Source organism: Urocitellus parryii, chromosome 2 (genome assembly GCF_045843805.1).
Source record: "Urocitellus parryii isolate mUroPar1 chromosome 2, mUroPar1.hap1, whole genome shotgun sequence".
Classification (NCBI taxonomy): Eukaryota; Metazoa; Chordata; class Mammalia; order Rodentia; family Sciuridae; genus Urocitellus; species Urocitellus parryii.
Window position 1 is genome coordinate 105,866,859 of NC_135532.1, and position 19,050 is coordinate 105,885,908.

The 19,050-nt window shown below is 38.2% G+C and overlaps 1 protein-coding gene across 4 annotated transcripts in view; it reads left to right on the top strand.

Moving 5' to 3' along the window:
• The window catches only part of Pls1 (plastin 1), a 116,410-nt gene that overhangs the window by 24,339 nt on the left and 73,021 nt on the right, over nucleotides 1-19,050 (top strand). The window contains exon 1 of one of the 4 annotated variants that reach the window (XM_026385060.2): nucleotides 7,145-7,253. The exons of the other annotated variants lie outside the window; for them this stretch is intronic. The gene's annotated coding sequence lies outside the window, so the exon portion shown is untranslated. Of the gene's footprint in view, nucleotides 1-7,144; nucleotides 7,254-19,050 lie in introns of those variants that run through there. 4 annotated transcript variants of the gene reach the window in all.

Here is a 19,050-nt window from a genome sequence, read left to right on the forward strand (position 1 = left end):
AGAAAGGAAATCATGAAGTAGAACTGCATTTCATCCAGCATCATTGTTTATACCCAATTGATCACTTATTTTTGTGTTTTTTTTTCTTTTTTTCCCCCTGGTGTGAGGAGTCAAACCCAGGGCCTCCTATATGCTAGGCAAGCACTCTACCACTGAGCTATACCCCCAGCCCTATTTTTGTGTTTCATTACAATTGTATTCTCTGATTTATTTTTCTACAGGCCGTTCGACTATGGTAGTGTCATTTGTCATAGCATCAGCTGTGCAATTTGCCTTTTGTATCTGTTCATTTTCATGTTATAGGACTGTGCTTATTGTTCAGTGACATGATTATTTATGTCCTTCATATTCAACTGGCAGCTGGGGTTATTTAATGTACTTTATAACCTTGAGCTAGTCAAGCAATTTCACTTTCAACAGTCTTTGAGTCAGAATAGAGGTCTGCCTGCTCAGTGGATAAAATAGCTTTAGAGATGGCAGGAACTTTCAACCATCCATATAGTTGGCATTTCATATTCTCAGGTTAAAAACAAAGAAATAATACATTTCCTAAATATTTGTGAGTAAGAAATACGTTTTTGCTCCAGTTAACTGTTCAGGAATTTGGAATAAAATTAGGCCTCCTTGGGTATACATAGCCTCAAGGTGATCAGGATAGCTCCCCTCACCCTACCCACTGCCACAACACAACTTCTTGTAAACACTCTGAATTCCATGCAGTTTAGAATGGAAACTTGTTTCCATTACATATTTAACCTTTCCAGATACTGTTACAGGAATGAAAAATGCTAAAGAATTCAAGCTGCCTCTGTATGTACTATTTTGCTCTAGAATTGGAGTGGTGTTGATAATCACAGTACCTGAACACTTTGTTCCAAGAGCTGTGCTAAGTCGGTCCTAACCACATTGTAGGTAGTTGGGTCTTCCATTCCTTTTATACAGAAGAGAACACTGAGGCACAGAGAACTTAGCTGATTTGCCCAAAGCATCCCATCATCAGGAGACCACAGCAGATTCAAGTCTGCTGGTGTCAAAGCTGGGTCCTTAACAATTTAGTCTGACAGATGCACTAGTGACCAGGCTAACTCCTACCAAGAATTGGATTTTGATTCTTGGTCAGAATAGCAGAGGTCTCAGGGGATTGGTGGAAGATGGGTGTGTTTCAGAAGTATTAGCCATTCAGAAATTCTAAATTTTGACCTTATTCAGATTCCTGGGTCCTACCCTGAGAATTCTGAATGAGAATCTTTGGAGTTGAGGAATCTATAAGATAGCTCTACAGGTTGATCTTAGTAATGCTAATGAGCACTGTGCCTAATTGCTGGGTAGCATTTCACATCTACTAAAATAAATTTCTGGGCCCTAGTCTCTTAGAAGGGCTGAGACAAAGATACTTGTGCTCCTCATTACTGGCAGAATCTTGTATACTCTAAATTTTTTGTGGTGGTTTTCTTTTTGAGCTACTAAACTAAAAATTTGCCTAATTTCTGATATGTTTGTATATGAAATGGAAGGGAAATTTTATTTAAGGAGAACTGTAAAGGCTACATTGATCCTTTCCCAAAACATACTCTGCCTGCTCCCATTGCATCTTTCCGGGGATAGCTGTTCTGTTTTATTGGGCAATCCAAAGCCAAGGTGATGAGAACATTCTGTTCTGGAATGCAACTGCCTGAGTTTGTGTTAGCTTTCTTTCTTTCTTTTTTTTATATATATATATATATTTATTTTTTAGAAGGAGTTGCATACAATACCTTAATTTTGTTTATTTATTTTTATGTGGTGCTGAAGATCAAACCAAGGGCTTCGAACGTGCCAGATGAGTGCTCTACTGCTGAGCCACAATCCCAGCCCCTTGTGTTAGCTTTCTATTGCTCCCATGACAATTACTACAAATACAGCAACTTAAACAACACGAATTTGTTATCGTCCAGTTCTGAAGATTGGAAGCCTGAGGTAGGTCTCACAGAGGATTCAGCCGATCTGACAAGACTGCACTCAGTCCTGGAGGCTCTAGGGGAGGATGTTATTTTTGGCTTGCTTGGGTTGTTGGTGGTAGTCACTTCCTGTGGTGATAGGCCTGAGGTCCCTTTTCTGAATGGATGTCAGCTGAAGGCCATTCCCAGCTTCTGGAAGCCACCTGTATTCTTATTAATGTGCCCTCCCCCCGCCTTTTTCCCCATCTTCAAGGATAGGAACAGTGGGTCCAGGCCCCCTCACACTTTGAAACCCTCTTCCTCCTCCCCCTCCTCCTCCTGTTTCTTCCCTTTGATTCAGCAAGAAAAGCTTCTCTGCTTTTAAGGACTCATGTGATTAGGTTGATAATCCAGGATAATCTGCTCCATCCCAAGGCCCATACCCTTAATCAACATCTGCAAAAACCCTTTTGTCGTTTAAAGTACCCTATTTATAGGTCCTGGGAGTTAGAGTCTAGACATCTTTGGGGGATATTTTCCTGCCTGTCGTATTGTGTGCTTTGGTTGACAGGACAGCAGGAGTTATCGCTGCCAGCCTGGCTACAAGCATTCATATCAATATACCTGAGAAAATGGGACTTAGCTGGGTGTTGTTCGAAATGAAAATCATTTCAGGTGGAAGGAGACCCTCATTGTTATACAAATTACATATAAGAGGTTGTGAGGGGAATGGGGAAAAAAAACAAGGAGAGAAATGAATTACAGTAGATGGGGTAGAGAGAGAAGATGGGAGGGGAGGGGAGGGGGGATAGTAGGGGATAGGAAAGGTAGCAGAATACAACAGTTACTATTATGGCATTATGTAAAAATGTGGATGTGTAACCGATGTGATTCTGCAATCTTTGTAATGTTTTGAATAACCAATAAAAAAATTAAAAAAAGAAAAAAAGAAAAAGAAAATCATTTCAGGGCCAGATTTCAAAGCCAAGTTTAGCTTCAGGACTCTTGTCATCCAGCAGACCCGTGTATGCATCAACCCTTGCTTTTGTGTGTAGGAAATGGAGGGAATTTACTTGGTGCGTGCTTCAGGGAAAAAAAAAAAAAAAAATGGCTGTGTGATATGCCCCGCGGGCAGCCAGCTTCTTGGCTCTGCTCACTTGTGGCCTGCCGTGTGCTCCGGTTTCCGCACCTTCATTCCTACCCTCTGTGTGCTCCCAGAATAATTCATATTTATGGCAAGCTTTGACACCCACTTATTTTAGGAAACATTTCCCACGATGCTAAAAGTATGGCATCTACTCATTTTTTTTTCCGATAGTTAAATTAAAATAAATTGAATCCTTGGCATCTGGCTCTTTCTGAGTTCCCTGTGATCTCTTCCTTCATAAACCTGCGAAGTGTTAGAGAAACCCCTGCAGCATCCTGGACATAATAGTTACTCAGTAACCACTAATGGAATTACTAAATTGAGGAAATAGATTATATTATCAATACACCAGAATTTGAAAAATATATGTATTTGTTTCCTCTTAAAAGATTGCTAAGAATGTCTAATGTATGTGAGTAAAACTGGGAATGTTAGAGATGAACTTTCCAGTTCATATTTTACTGAATATTATGTGAATTCATATTTGGTCAGATTACCTAGTATTTTGGGGGCAAGGGAATGGACTTTTTTTTTTCTTTCCATTTCAAACCTTTAATTGACTTAGGCTCTATATGCAGGAAAAAAAAATACAGTTTGTAAAAATTCATTAAATCATATATTTAATATATTTACAATACTTTTTTTTTTTGTACTGGGAATTGAACCCCGGGGGTGCTTAACAAATGAGACATATCCTCAGCCCTGTTTTATGCTTTATTTAGAGACAGGGTCTCCCTGGGTTGGTTAGGGCCTTGCTAAATTGCTGAGACTGATTTTGAACTTGTGATCCTCCTGCCTCAGCCTCCTGAACTGCTGGGATTATGGGCATGCACTATCATGCCCAGCTGGCAATACAAATTTCCAATTAAGTGTATATGAGTTTGCAGCTGGCCTGAGGATGCATTTAAACATGAAACAGAGCATTATTTTCCAATTGTTTTTGCTTTATCAAATAGTTTGAGTTACATATACAACTTTAACTCTGGTTTGTTTTCTAATACTTATTGAGTTCCTGTGACCATTCAAAATGCTTTCACCTCAAATATCCAAAGGTTGTTACGACTACGCCATACACCATGCTCTTGGTCCTGATCAATGACTTGGCACCGTGTTACTTTCTACGTAGTTGTTGTTTTTGAGGTGGTGTCTTGCTGTATTGACCAGGCTGATCTTGAACTTCCAGACTCAAGTGACCTTCCTACTTCATCCTCCTAAGTAGCTGGGACTATAGGCACTTGTCACCAGGCCCAGTTCTTCATCATATTTTTAATTGAGATCAAATCTGCATATTTTCTCTAGAATTTTGGTTGAGGCTCATAGTTTCTATCATAAACACAACTGGCTGCCCCACAATGCACACTTTACTTATCCACCATACCCCTATACAACAAGGTAGAAATTCATATAACGAAATGAAATAGATAAAATCTTATAGAAATTAGATTCAGGGCTATAATGTCCTCCTTTGCCCATCCAGTTTCTCTGTTCAAGGATGTTTGCTGAAGCATTATTTCTAGGAACACATCCATTGGAAACTGGCTTAGTTACCAACTTGAGTGCTTTAGTTATGGTAGAGTTATAATTCTACTATGAAGCATGAAAGTAATGTTTTCAAAAAATATCTCATGAAATACCAAATTTCTTAATCATGGTAGGTAAAACATAGCAAATACCAACTGTGTTTAAAAAAAAAAAAAAGTATACCCAGGTGCATACAGCAAAGATGGGAAGTTTATAACATAACTAGCTCTGGTTATTTCTGAATAGTGTGCTTGAGAGCGATTTTAATTTTATAATCTTTTCATTTTATATATTATTTTTCAAAAATCAGAAAATAATCATGCAGGATCCATATTTAGAAAGGACTACCTAGGGAAGATAAATTGACCTTTTTTTTTTTTTTCCTGTGAAGAAAAGTCCTTGGGGAAATCAAACACAGATAATCCATGTTTTCTCTGGGAGGTTAGCAGGGTTCCCCACAATAGCAGCAGGATGACAGACATCCGTGAATGGTCTTCTTGAAATAATAAAATTTTCAATGCAAGAAGTCAGTGCTGTGGTTTGGACCTGGAATGTCCTGTCTTTGGAGGACATGTCGAAAGCATGGTGCTCGATGTAACAAAGTTCAGGGTTGAGGCTTTTAGGTGATGCTTGGATCGTGAGAGTTCTGAACTCATGGATCAGACCTGATCCAGGCGTGGACCATGAAGCTCTGACCACCATTGAAAGCTGAATGGACTCCTGAGACCCTGGCGCCTAGTTGGAGGCAGTAGATTACTGGGGTCATGCCCTGGAAGGGTTTTCTTTTGCCACACCCTTCTGTTATGGTCTCCTGCCTCACCTCAGGCCCAGAAAAATGGAGCCAGATGACCATGGTCTGAACCTCTGCAACCATGAGCCAAAATAAACTTTCCCCCCTCTAATTTGTTCTTACTGGGTATTTTGGTCATAACGATGAAAAGCTGTCACCTCTTCCTCTGTACTCCCAAAATATACTTTGAACCTTTGTTGAAGAAGGCCCAGTAAAGAGAACCTCAGGACTGGTGTGGTGGTACACGTCTGTAGTCCCAGCTTTTAAGAAGACTAAGACAGGAGGATTGTAGTTTTGAAATTTGGCAATTTAGTGAGATCTTGTCTCACAGCAAAATAATTTCTTTTAAAAAGGCCTAAGATGTGGCTATGGTAGAGCACTTGCCTAGCAGATGTGAGGCACTGGATTCCATCCCTGGCACCACATACAAATAAACAAATAAAATAATATTTTTTAAAAAAGGCTCAAGATATAGCTCAGTGGGAAAGTGCTTGCCTAGCATGTTTAATGCCCTGCAATCCCAGGTACTTTGAACAAAACAAAAACAAAAAAGTCCTATAAATGAACAAAACACCCTCAGTGTTCCAGAGTTCATCTGGATTGTCTCTGAACCACACAGACAGAATATTTTTCCTTATATTTATGCCTAACTTGTTTTGTGGTAAAGTTCCTAAGTCTACCAGCTTGTGGCCATATGGAGCAAGAGTAAGCCTTTAAATAGTTAAGCACTTGTGTGTATTTTTAGCATTCATCGAGGTATAATACAAGCATAATGCACTGCCCTATATAAAGTGGACAGTTAGCTGTGCTTTGACAGGTGTGTACACCCATAGGATGTCACCCCTAATAGCCGGTGGTGACATGTCCCTTTGCCTGCCAGTCCTCCCTTTGCTTCTGTCCTAGAAGACCACAGGTCTGCTGCCTGTTACCATGGATCATTTGTGTTTTCTAGGAGTTTTTGTAAATGGAATCTCATGTACTTGGGCTTTCAATTGACTCATAAGATCAAAACCCTTAACTTTTTCTTTCACTTTCTGAAACAGTTTTATAATTCATTCTTTACTTTTATGGAGGCATCATAAAGGATGTTTCAGACTTCCTCTTGGGAGGTTTAACCACTCAGTGAACATGGATTACGGTGTTTATAAGTGAACTTGTTATTGATTCACTTAGAAAGTAGAATTGCACTATCACCCTTGAGGTACTTCCTAGCTTTAATACTGTGTAGTTAGTTCTATCTAAGGTTTCCAGTTACTATTCAAACGTAATTTTCTTATATTTTCTTGAAATTAGTCTAAGCATAGGATTTTGTTTCATTTTTTAGTTTAACATTGTTTTCTAAATCTAGGAGTCACAATGTATGCTTGATTGCTTAGTGGTTCTTCAGTTGGTGAAAATCATGTTACTATTATAAAACCAAAGTGGCAAAATAATATTTATAAAAAATAATATGGGAGGTCATATTGGCAGTCTCAAATTCATAGGGAGAAAACCTAGTTGAATAGAGTCTTCAGAGATAAAGTGAGTACAGGAATGCATTTTAAGCATCTGAGCTGTACTCAAATAGAAATGGTGACAACATCTACATTTTTGCCTCATGAGTTGTCTTTTTTTTTTTTTTTTTTTTTTTTTATAGTTCCAAACCACACCCATGTTGCAGGTTGGCCTTTCTACTGAGACCAAGTTCTTTGGAGATTAAAATCTGTAGTAGTAGGCAGAACACCTCAGTGTGGGGTTAGTTGCCTGTTTTCTTTGGTCAAACACTGACTTTTTCCGTAGAGGAGTATCAGAAGCAAGGCACAGCTAAGGGAGGCTGAATTTTAAACTTCTCAGTTTGTTTTTTCTGGACCTTCAAACCTCAGGTGATCAGCAGAAGCAGGTATGCAGATCTTTCCTTAGTAGTCAGTAGTGATTATATTCTCGGATCCTACTGCTGCTTTTTCAAAAAGTGGTTAATTGCGTTAAAATGCTTCACAGTATTTCTTTTTGAGTATTTTCTGGCTTTGAGATTCAAAGTGGCTTTGCATAATCAATACAAACCTTGGTGTGATTGTCATGTAATTCTTAATTCTCTCTTCACTCTTTTGGACATTATTTCTTCTGTAATAGTACTATTTGTTAGATAATGAAGGACTATTTTGGTGTATTCAAAGTTGGATTATGTTAAATTCATAATTCTTGGTTTGGATTTAATTTTATTTTTAGAAATGGATATAAAATATTTGTAAAATTCTGTAGTGACTGAATATGCTCTTTCTGGGCCAATCCAGGGTGAACCTGCATTATTGCTGTAAGCCTGATGCTTTCAGTCTGATGAAACAGCTCTTCCAGTTTATAGTTTAATTATTGATAATCAAACTTCCCTTTTCCTAAGGAGATTCCACAGATATGTAAAACAAATGACCATAGAGAGCATCTCTAGTTCTAGGATGTGACAAGGTTTTGCCTGAGTGCATGGAGAGTAAAGCAGATATCTAAATCAATTGAAGAGAATTCTCTATTGTTATTTTTGCTCTTCTACATTTTTAAGAACCAGGAGATAGTATCCTGGCTTAGGAGATTTTTTTTCCCCACCATTTTATTGATTTTGGGAAGGGACCTACGACTTTTAGAGTTTCCTCCTCTACAGTGTACACGTAAGCAGCTCACCTTTCACTTTGAGCATTTTTAATGGTTTCTGAGGTTGGTTGAAAAGCTATTTGTCTTTACCTTCCACAGCCCTGGAAGGCATGGGAATCTGTCTTTACGTCTTTTCTTAGTAAAGCAGAAAATGAATAGTTCCCAGCCCATGTAAAGCTGAGAAGGTCTTGAATGATACATGTCGAGGAAACTTGGATACTGATACTACTGGCAATTTGAATAGATCTTAGTGCCAAAGAATTAAAGACTTGAGGAGTTTTTTTTTTTTTTTAATAGCCACTTTTTAAAAGTTCTGTATGTTTCATTTGTGCAGTGACCTGAATTCTCAAATCTGAGTAGAAAGTTGGGACTTAACCTGTTTTGCTTTGTGAACCATTTAAATTTATTTGTTGTAAAATAGGCTCTTCTTAGAGAAACCAACACATGTGTCTAGTTTATTCTGTACGGTGAACACGATGGAAAGGAAAAAATATAATATAGTTAAAAAAAAAAAAACCACTTCCCTTAGTGGCTTTTCTAGGCACCAGGATTGCCTCTCCTATATTATGCCTTGAGTCCAACAAAGGCTCCCTTGGTGCCTTTCATAATGAGCCAGCCAATTGCTCAATTGCATTCTTGTGGAGGAAGGGATAGCGTTCCTTTATGATCCCCAGTTTAGATCAGCTTACCACCCAAAGCATGATATTTGATTACCCTTATTATGTTACTTTGCATAGCTACAAATGTTATTAATGCTGTGGCCTTATCTAGCCATTAAAAAAGTCCAGGTCCTTCAACTTACAGTGCTGTAAAAGGTTCTGTTGCTAAGGATCCTGGTAACAGGAGCCTGTAGAGAATGGGGCAGCACTGGGGTTAAGTATGCCCTGTGAATGCAAATACCTTCAACTCTCGAATGTTCCACTGAGTGCTGGCCTGTTATTTTTCTTTTTTCCACTTTTAAGTACTGATTTTTAATTTCTAAAGTTCAATATTTCTGGGCCTCAATTGCTTTAAGAATTATAAGTTTACTGGCTACCGATCACATTCTTCTGTTAGAATTGAGGTTTCCATTTTTCTCTTTCCTAGCAAATGTTTCCAATGTGAAGTTCTGTCTTAGAGGACAGATGAGGTGCTGTCATAACCACTAGAAGCAAATGGTGGAAGAATTCTTAATTCCTGGACCTAATCTAGCAGAGGTGGGAGCTGGGTTTTCTCTGGCTCAGCAACTCTGGCTCAGTGGCCCCTGGGCTTTTTAAAATGCATTTCTCCTTCATCAGTAAAAAAGTGTGTAACCAAGGTATAGGTTGAACTTCCTGAATCTGAGAATCCAAAATCTGAAATGTTCCAGATTTCATTCATATTAGGCAAGTGCTCTACCATCAAACTACATTCCCAGACCAAAAAAAAAAAAAAAAAAAAAAAATCCAAAACTTTTTGACTGTGACAATCACATACTAAAGCATACTAAAAATATTGTGTCACATTACCTTTAGGCTATGAGTATGCTGTGTATATGAAGCACAAAACAATTTCATGCTTAGGGATTGGAGTTATAGCTCAGTGGTAGAGCACTTGTCTAGCAAGTGTGAGGCACTTGGTTTGATCCTTAGCACTACATAAAAATAAATAAATAAATAAAATAAAGGTATGGTGTCCATCTACAACTAAAAAAAAAAAAAAAAAAAAAAGAACGAATTTCATGTTTAGGTTTGGGACCCACCATGGCTGGGATTAAAGGTCTGGCTGCTTGCCACTTAAAGACCAATATTTGGGAGACAGGAGTTGGCAGGAAGGAATCAGGTTTATTCAAGGACTAGTGATCTTAAGAAGATAGAGCTTTGGTGACAGCTCCTCTATCTTTGGGAGCTCAAGAGTGGAAGGGGCTTTTAAGAGGCTCTAATGTAAAGGAGGTGTGGTGAGCTGTGGGTAGGAAGGCTCCTGGCTGAGCAGGGTCATCCTTCCAGGTGGGTGTCTCTTCTTCTCTAGCCAGGCATTGCAGTGGACTGGACTCAGGAGGCTAGTTCTTGTGCTTTCTTTTCACACAGACACATTACTTTTCAGCAAGTTAATTGACATGTTTGTGTTAGTTGATGCACAGCGCTGAAGACTAAGGAGGGACAAAGGTCATCAGTTGTTCTGGGTTCTATAAATGTAAAGACAGATCATTCAACAATTAATCTCTTTTTAAAAAAATTATTTATAGATGGACACTATTTTTATTTTATTTATTTTTATGTGGTGCTGAGGATGGAACCCAGTGACTCACATGTGCCAGGCAAGCACTCTACCACTGACCCATAACCCAGTCCCAGCTGTTAACCTTTTAATCTTTTAGGTGGGGCCCCTCTTTAGAATTTAGATTGCCAGGCAAAAAGGAGGAACATAAAAGGATTAGGTAGGGGAGGTGAAAATCATTTTGCCCTGGACAGCTTCCAAAGCCACTGCCCTGTCATACCAGACCCTAGCTGTCTCATTATGTTGATGCAAATATTCTAAAATAAAAAATAAATGCAAAATCTGAAACACTTCTGGGCCCAAGCATTTCAGATAAGGGATATCAACCTGCATATATGTTAATTTATTGTTATATTCGTGTTCCACTTACTGTATGTGTTACATGTACTAGAGCATATATAAAAATTAATTTAAATGAATATGATTTTTTAAATGCAATATTAATTGGAAGGATTTTTGTATTATCCTAAACGAATATCTCCTGGTGAAGTCTACACACAGGGTGCTATTTATGACTGTGAAGGCAAAACTATATTTTATATCATTTTGATAATTTTGCAATTTTTTTGTTAATTTGTTTATAATTTGTTTTCTAAGGTAGCCGGTTAAGACACATACTAGGATTCGAGGTGTCACCCTGTTTTCTTATGCTTATAGGATTAGTGCTTTTTTTAAGTCTGTATTTTTTTCCCCAAGCATCTTTTAAAGCTACTTGTCCATTTAGTAGGTTTGGTAACAAACCTACTAAGAGCAGGAATGACGGCCTGCTATCCAGCCTCTCCCTCTGTGGGTGTCCTGTCCTCTCCTGGGGTATCCCTTTAACTGTTTGGTGTCACCTCAATAATACTGGAAATTCATGTTAAATATTTGTAAAGCTAATTTTGTTCCATTTTTAATTTTAAAAATAAACATAAGATGCTCTAGTATTTATTTCTTGTACTGCAGTGGCGGAGACTTTTGTTCTTGGTGACTCTAGTCTTCTGAGGAGACAAGGCTGGGGCCTGAGTTTTCTCATCTGTAAAAAAGGGAAAGTTGGACTAGATGCTTTTAAGGTGGTTGTTTGTTTTTGTTTGGGGGGAGTTGTGAGATTTTTCTACCCATGATAGATTTGTACCTTGTTTTGGACTGATCCATGCCTGTTAACTCATCCTCATTAGTAACACTCACGGCTTAGAAGTTCTTTGGAGAAAGAGTTTGGTTCAGTAGTATGACAGGCTTATTGGGATTTGCTTTTGAAATCAAGATTTTGAAAATATTGGTTACGCCATAATCAGAACTGTCTAAAAGCCTTCTTTCTCTTCACAGTCACTCGGCTTAACCATGGCCCTCGAAGGGGAATCTTTGTCAGACCCCATGTTTGAATGTTCTCTTTTTTTCCTCCTGTGGAATTGTTTGTTCATCAGTGGACTTGAATTATGGTTGTATGTGTAATTTTGCCTTTTGTGAGGCCCAGCTGTTGATGACCAAGTTTTATGCTAGCAAGTCTTATGCTAGCAAGTCTTGCTGATTGTTTTTCACTAAAAAGGTTGAATTTTGTTGAGAATAGGGAGAACATGTACTCCAAGAAATTATTGAAGACATTTTTTTTTCCCCAAGGAAAGAGTTTAGAATCCCTGCAGCTGGAGTGGCCAGCCCCAAGCCCCTGGACCTCTACAAAGTCCACGGTGGGCATGTGGGTGGCCTGTGTAGTTCGGACACTACCTGAGATCATGGGTGAGAATCAGATCTATGTGCAGTTTTCTGAGTAGGGTCCGTTGCCTTTTATCAAAAAGGTTAAAAATTTAAAAAAACCTTTATGAATCAGTGCTGTAGGGGAAATGTAAGCATTTCAGATAGAACCTTCTGTTCACCTAAATTGATGTTTAATTTCCAACCTGATTTTTGTCATGTTCATATGTGTTCTGCTGTCCACGGCATCTTATGACCTTACTATGAAAGTCTGTAGTGGATTAACAGTACTGAATATGTTGGATCCATTATGCTTTATTTCCACAGATTTAGGTACTCATAACAGTGTCTTTAGAATAGTAACAATCTCTTCAAAATTATTACTTAATTATTGTTGAATATAGTAAATAGCACTTTCATTCTTAGAAAAAAAGGGGAAATTGGAGGTTCAATTAGAATTGAGAAAGTGAAAAGAACCATGTGCAGAATTGTTTTGTACGCCTCTATACTGAGTCATCTAATTTCAGCCTCTACATAAAAAGGCTCAGGTCACTCTCTTGAATATCCTGTAGAAAGACGATTCCCTGGCTCCCCCGAGAACCTCTTTCATGGATTCATTGCTCTTGATGGATGATTGAGGAGTGAGTGTAGTGACCGGGGACGTGGCTCAGTGGTAGAGATCTTGCTTAGCATGCTCAAGCCCTGGGGGTGCCCCCAACACTGCAGAAGAAAAGAGAAAAAAGAAGCAAGTTTGTCATATTGAAAGGTACCTGGGACTGGGACTGAGGCACACAGAAAATAGTACCAGTGTTGACACTTATCAGCAGATGACCAAGGCTGTGCAGGCTGACCTCTCTGACTCTGTCTCCTTATATGCAAGTAATAGGAATAAGAATGGGTTAAGTAGCAGAACTGCAGAAATTGTGCATGTGTGTTTGTGTGTATAATAGTTTATGTAGTAGGATAGTATTATTTTATTCCTCTTGCTTATATATGTGTATGTATTGTATTATGTTCAGTTCTGTTTAACCTAATGTGTTGATGTGAAAGTCAGATACAATAACTCATGTAAAAGCACTTTATAATTGAGAAGGCACTTAAACTTATACTTCATTTCTCTTAATAGCAAATTTATTTTTTTCTTTCACAGTTTATATTGTTATTTCTCATTAAGAGTTAAATCTCAAGTGAATTTTCCCTGAGACATTCCAACTCACTGAAGAGACAGACATACTGAAGGGGAAAAAATAAATCACATTAAAATACACACACAAAAAAATTGGGCCAGCCAGTTAATGTTATTTTAAAACACTGACTTAACTAAGGTATTGTAAGATTGCAAAAATTTTATAGGGTCAGACTCATTCTGTAAACAGAATGACTAAATTCTCGTGGCAGGCCCAGAGGAGAAGCTTCCTGGGCCCACCCTTTTATGGAATAGTGGAAACTGGGACTCTGACACTGTCATCTGATTTATATGACCCCAGTGCTGAATGGTATTGGGGAGAGTTGGTTAACCTTGGAGAGCTAAAAATAGAGGTAACAACTACTACTTTGGGAAGTTGTTTTTAGAATTTGAAATAATTTATATACGAGTGGCACATATTCAGAAGAATTCTGATCATGTGCATAGCAAACTACCTGGAGTTGTGGGAAAGAACCATCTAGAAAGATTGGAAGGAACATGGTTGGCACTCACACCAACCAGACTGACAGCAAAAGTAGTAATGTACAGGTTATTAGGTAGAGTCCTCGGAAACATCATCCTCAGCACTGTAGAAATGCTGGACTTAAATGCCAGTAACACTTCCTCTGTGGTGGAAGTAAAAAATGCATCCAGACGTTGCCACAAGTCCTCTTCCCCTCTGGTTCTGCCGAACAAAACTTACAAGGAATATTCCAAAGGATAAAATCCTTTGAGTAATTTAACATGTCTCAGAACAAAGATCAAGAATAGGGCATTATTTTAAGCTGAGTATAGTGGTGCGTACCTATAGTCCCAGTAACTTGGGAGGCTGAGGAAGGAAGATCTCAAGTTCAAGGCCAGCCTCAGCAAATTAGCAAGGTCCTAAGCAACTTAGTGAGACCCTGTCTCAAATAAGAAGGGCTGGGCATGTAGCTCAGTGGTAAAGGGTCCCTGGGTTCAGTCCCCAGTAACAACAACAACAACAACAAAAAGTTTTATTTTATAGGACATATTTGAAAAATTGCAAATATGAAAGGATATTCCAAATTCATATAGAATCTGAAGGGATTTTGAGTAACAAAAATGATCTTGAGGAAAAAGAAGAAAGTCATCTCCCACTTCCTCATTTGCTCAATATCATAAGAGAAATACAAATAAAAACTATCATTACATTACCTCATGCCAGTTGGATGGCCACTCAAATGAACAGAAAATAACAACTGTTGATGAGGGTGCAGATAAACTGGAACTCTTGTGAACTTTTGCTGGGAGTGTAAAATAGTGAAGGCACTATAGAAAAGAGTGGAAATTCCTCAAAAAATTAGAAATAGAATTACCACATGATCCAATAATCTCACTTCTGGGCAAACATCCAAAAAAATTTAAAGTAGGATTTTGAGGAGAGATTTGTACACCCATGTGCTGAGAGCCATAGCCGAGTAGGAATGACATGACGCATGGCATTTTTGGTTGAAAGGTGACCCCGGCAAGCCATTGAGATGATGATGATTATGTTAAGATGTGCATTCAATTGGATATTAGACCCCTGCTGTCCACCTCAGCCTGCTACTTTGGAGCTCTCACGGGGATTCCTGGAGAGTTCCCATTGGTTGGGGAAGTGCCATAGGAGGGATTTCCGGAGGAGGGATTTCCGGTTGGTGTGGTGTGTCCCAGGAGAAGGCTGCGTGCGTGGCGTTCGTGGGAGTTTTTGGAAATAAAGTTCGTTCCTGCTTGAGTGGCTCATGATTTTGTGCCCAGCCAGACTGCCACACCCATGTTCATTGCAGTGTTTTTCACAATAGCCAAGAGGTGGAATCAACCCAGATATTCATCAACAGATGAATGGATAAAGAAAAAGTGGTATATACACATGTAGAATATTACAGAGCCTTTAAAAAGGAAATCTTGTCACATGCTACAATATAGATAAACCTGAAGGACATTATGCTAAACAAAATAAGCCTGGCACAAAAGGACAAATACTGAATGAGTCTGCTCATATAAAATGTGTAGTCATATCATAGGAGGTAGATACCAAGAGCTAACAGATGGGGCAGAGATTGGTATTTATGAATATAGAGTTTTATATTTGCAAGAGGAAAAATTCTAGAGATGGGTTACACAACAATATGAATATAAATTACTTGAATTATAAGATGGTAAATTTAGTGTTAGGGTTAAAGTCAACTTTATAGTAGCTGTTATCAAATAAAAAATTACCAGGCATGCAAACAAACAGAAAAATGTTACCCATAATGAGAGTGAGGAAAAAAGTTATCAATCAAAACTGGCACAGAATTTTCAGATAGTGGCATTAAAAAATTTATTATAGATGTATTCCATTTGCTTAAGAATTAAGTGTAGATAGATATTGAAAGTATCTTAAAAGACAGTAGAATCTCTGGAGATAAAACTATAGCATCTGTGATAAAACAAAGAAACAAAAAAAATTTGATGGGATTAAGTACAGATTAGACATTGAAGAAGAAAAGATTAGTGACTTTGAAGATACAGCAATAGGGATTATCCAAAAATGAAACAAAAGAAAAGAATTAAAAGGATCAGTAAATCCAAAGGGCAATGTCAAGTGATCTAATATACATGTACCTAAATTCCTTAAAGGAGAGGAGAGCAGAAGAAATATTTGAAAGACATTCCAAATTTAATGAAAACCACAACCAACAGATCCAAGAAACTCAATGAAACTCTAAGCAAAAGATATGAGGAAAGCACATCATAATGAAATTACTTTAAGCCAATTAAAAAGATAAATCCTAAGATAATCCATAGGGGAAAAAAGATGTATACAGAAGAAGGAAGGTAAAAATGATGTAGATGTCTTCTTGGAACAGTGCAGATGAAGCAACGGGAGAACATTATTAATGTAATGAAAGAAAAACAGTCAACCTAGAATTCCACACCCAACAAAAACATATTCCATTGCTTTTAGAAAGTAAGACTGAAACATAAAAACTGAAAGTACTCATTACTAATAGACTTATAATATTATAAGTAATGTTAAAGGGAGTATTGAGGCAGAAGGCCTATGATACTGTATGGAAATATAGACCTATTCAGAGGAATGAAGAGCATCAGAAATGGTGCTACATGGGTAACAGTACAGATTTTTTTCTTATTTAAATCTCTCCACAAGATAATTAACTTTTTAAAAATTTAAATTTATTTCTTAACTGATAAAAACATAAAAATTGTGTCTCTGTGGAGTACTATGTGATGTTTGATACTAAAAGATAATTTAAATGAAAACAATAAAATGTAGTATGGCATTTTTAACACATGTGAAATATATGATAATAATAGTATAAAGGCCAGGAGGGGGAAATGGAAGTCTAGGATGAGTATCCCTTATCTAAAATTCTTGGGACCAGAAATGTTTCAGATTTCATAGTTTTTCATATTTTGAAGTATTTGCATAGGCTTTACCTGTTGAGCATTCTATCTTTATTGGTTGAAGGATTTTGGATTTTGGATTTTTAGTGTAGTGATGCTCAACCTGTAAATCACTGTAACTTTCTCATACTAGATGTAAGATGGATTAATATCATTTGAATATAAACCATAATGTTAAATGTGTATATTTATAAAACCTAAAGCAATTGATAAAATAACAAAGTTATAACTAAGAAGGCAAGAAAGGAGATAAATAGGAATTATAGATAATATTTGGGTACTCCAAAAGAAGAAGAAAAAAGGGAGAAATAAAACAAAGAATAGATAGGACAAATAAAAACAAAAACAGCAGAGCAGGATGAGAGACTTAATCAGTAATCACATTACTTAATCAGTAATCACATTTAAAAAATTAGAAATAGAATTATCATATGATCCAGTAATTTCACTTTGAAGGTTAATTGTCAGCTGTGTGCAGTGGTATATATCTGTAGTCCCAATCACTAAGGAATCTGAGGCAGGAGGATTGCTTGAGCTTGTGAGTTTGGCCTGTAGGTTGAGACTACAAAACATGGCAGAGTTTTGTTTTGTTTTTTTTTTCATTTTTTGTTTTGGTGCTGGGATTGAACCCAGGGGCATTTTACCACTGAACTACATCCATAGCCTCTGTTCAGTCCCCAGTATTGGGGGGTGAGGGGAGTTTAAGCATCTTAATCTCCTAAAAGAGTTCATAAATTAGTGCCTGGCCTTCACATGTGCTCTCCCATTTGATCAGGGACAACCATATACAATAGAAATTATTGCTTCTGGTATTAAATTGAAAACAAGAGGGGGGAAATACCTAACATTACACAATGGTGATACTTCAGGGCTGGCAGAAATGTGCCTGCTTTGTGAATACTCTCAATCTGAAGCTAGACCATCTGTCTCTCTGAGGCATATTGTTTTTGTCAATTTTGTGTTGCTGTGATCAAAGTTACCCAACAAGAACAACTTAGGGAAGGAAAAGTTTATTTTCATGGTTCTAGAGGTTTAGTCCAAGGTTGGCAGAGTTTATTTCTCTGGGTCCAAATGGAGACTGAACATCATGGCCATGGTGGGTGCCTCCAAGATCTCTTCTCAAAGGAATTTTTCCTTCTGTACCCTTGAGCCTGTGGTGCTGTGGTCTTGCAAATTCCTGAGATACCCTTGAGGCATCTTTTCTAGCCCTCTGTGCAAAGTACTTAGCATCTCTTTAGGGGCTGTAATCTGTACAACAAGCACAATATCCTTGGCCTCAGTTTTAGAGGCACTTTTCTGGCCAAACTGAAAGTTTTAAAAATCCTTCAGCTCTACTTTCTGCTTGTAATCCTCTTGGCAAATCTGGTTAAGAACTGTCAGCATAACCCCTGCTACTGACTTAATGCTGTGCTGCCTTGAAATTTTCTCTGCCAGGTTAATTAGTCCATTGCCTTTAAGATCAGTGTCATACACAGTCTCAAGACATGGGAAAATGTGAATAACTTTTTTCAATATAAAATAAGTGGCCTCTAGTCCAATTCCCAGTAGACCCCTGGTTCTCTATGCAATCTCAGGAGCATAGTCTGCATTCCTATCTGCATTCAGGTCTTCTGAGCTCCCATCAGAATTGCCCATTAAGCCTGCAAACTCCTCCTGCAAACCAGCTGCAAAGGCTTCTGGACCATGTGGTGTTTAGTAATCACAGCACCAACCCCACTTCTCAGTACCAATTTCTGTGTTGCTCAGCTTCGTGTCACTGGTGTTACCACAAGCTCCATCCTTAGGTTGTGAGAAAAAGGAGAATGAAGTGGTATTGCTTTGCTAGCAAAGGAGAAACATGGGACTCCTTTCCCCGAGGCAGTGACTATCCCCATCAGGGGGAACGGGGTCCTCTGTCTGAGGTTGTAATTAACTTGTTAAGTTGGGAGACAGTCATTTCTTAGATTTTTCTCATGTCATCCCTGAAATCAGAATTACTTCATTTCCATGGTGAGTGTATCCTCAGAAAGGTAATCCTGCTTCCCTCAAGATTAGGGCAGGGGTGAGATTAGGAAAGGGAGGGAGAGAGGAAGAGAAAGAAACCTGTTCTTCTAAAAATAAGTCGAAATGGCAGAGCAGCCAGTGCTATATTCAAAACATAAAGTGGACCACTGTTAATCTGTGACCAAAATACCCAAGGAGAACAATTTAGGAAAGGAAAAGTTTATTTTGTCTCATGGTTCCAAAGGTTTAATCCAAGGTTGGCAGAGTCCATTGCTCTGGGCCCAAAGTGAGGCTGAACATCATGGCCAAAGGGTGTGGCAGAGGACGCTGCTTATCTCCTGGCAGCTGGGTGGTGGAGGTGGGGAGGGGCCACAGGGTCACTGGCACACCCCCAGTGACCCACCTTCTCTCACCACATGCCACCTGAGTATAGTTACCACCCAGTTAGTCTATTCAAACAAGGATGAAATGTTGAGGTTATAGCTCTCAAATTCCGATTGTTTCACCTTTGAACCTTCCTGCATTAACTCAGGAGTACCTCGTATTCAAATCACAGCACATACTTTCTTAATAT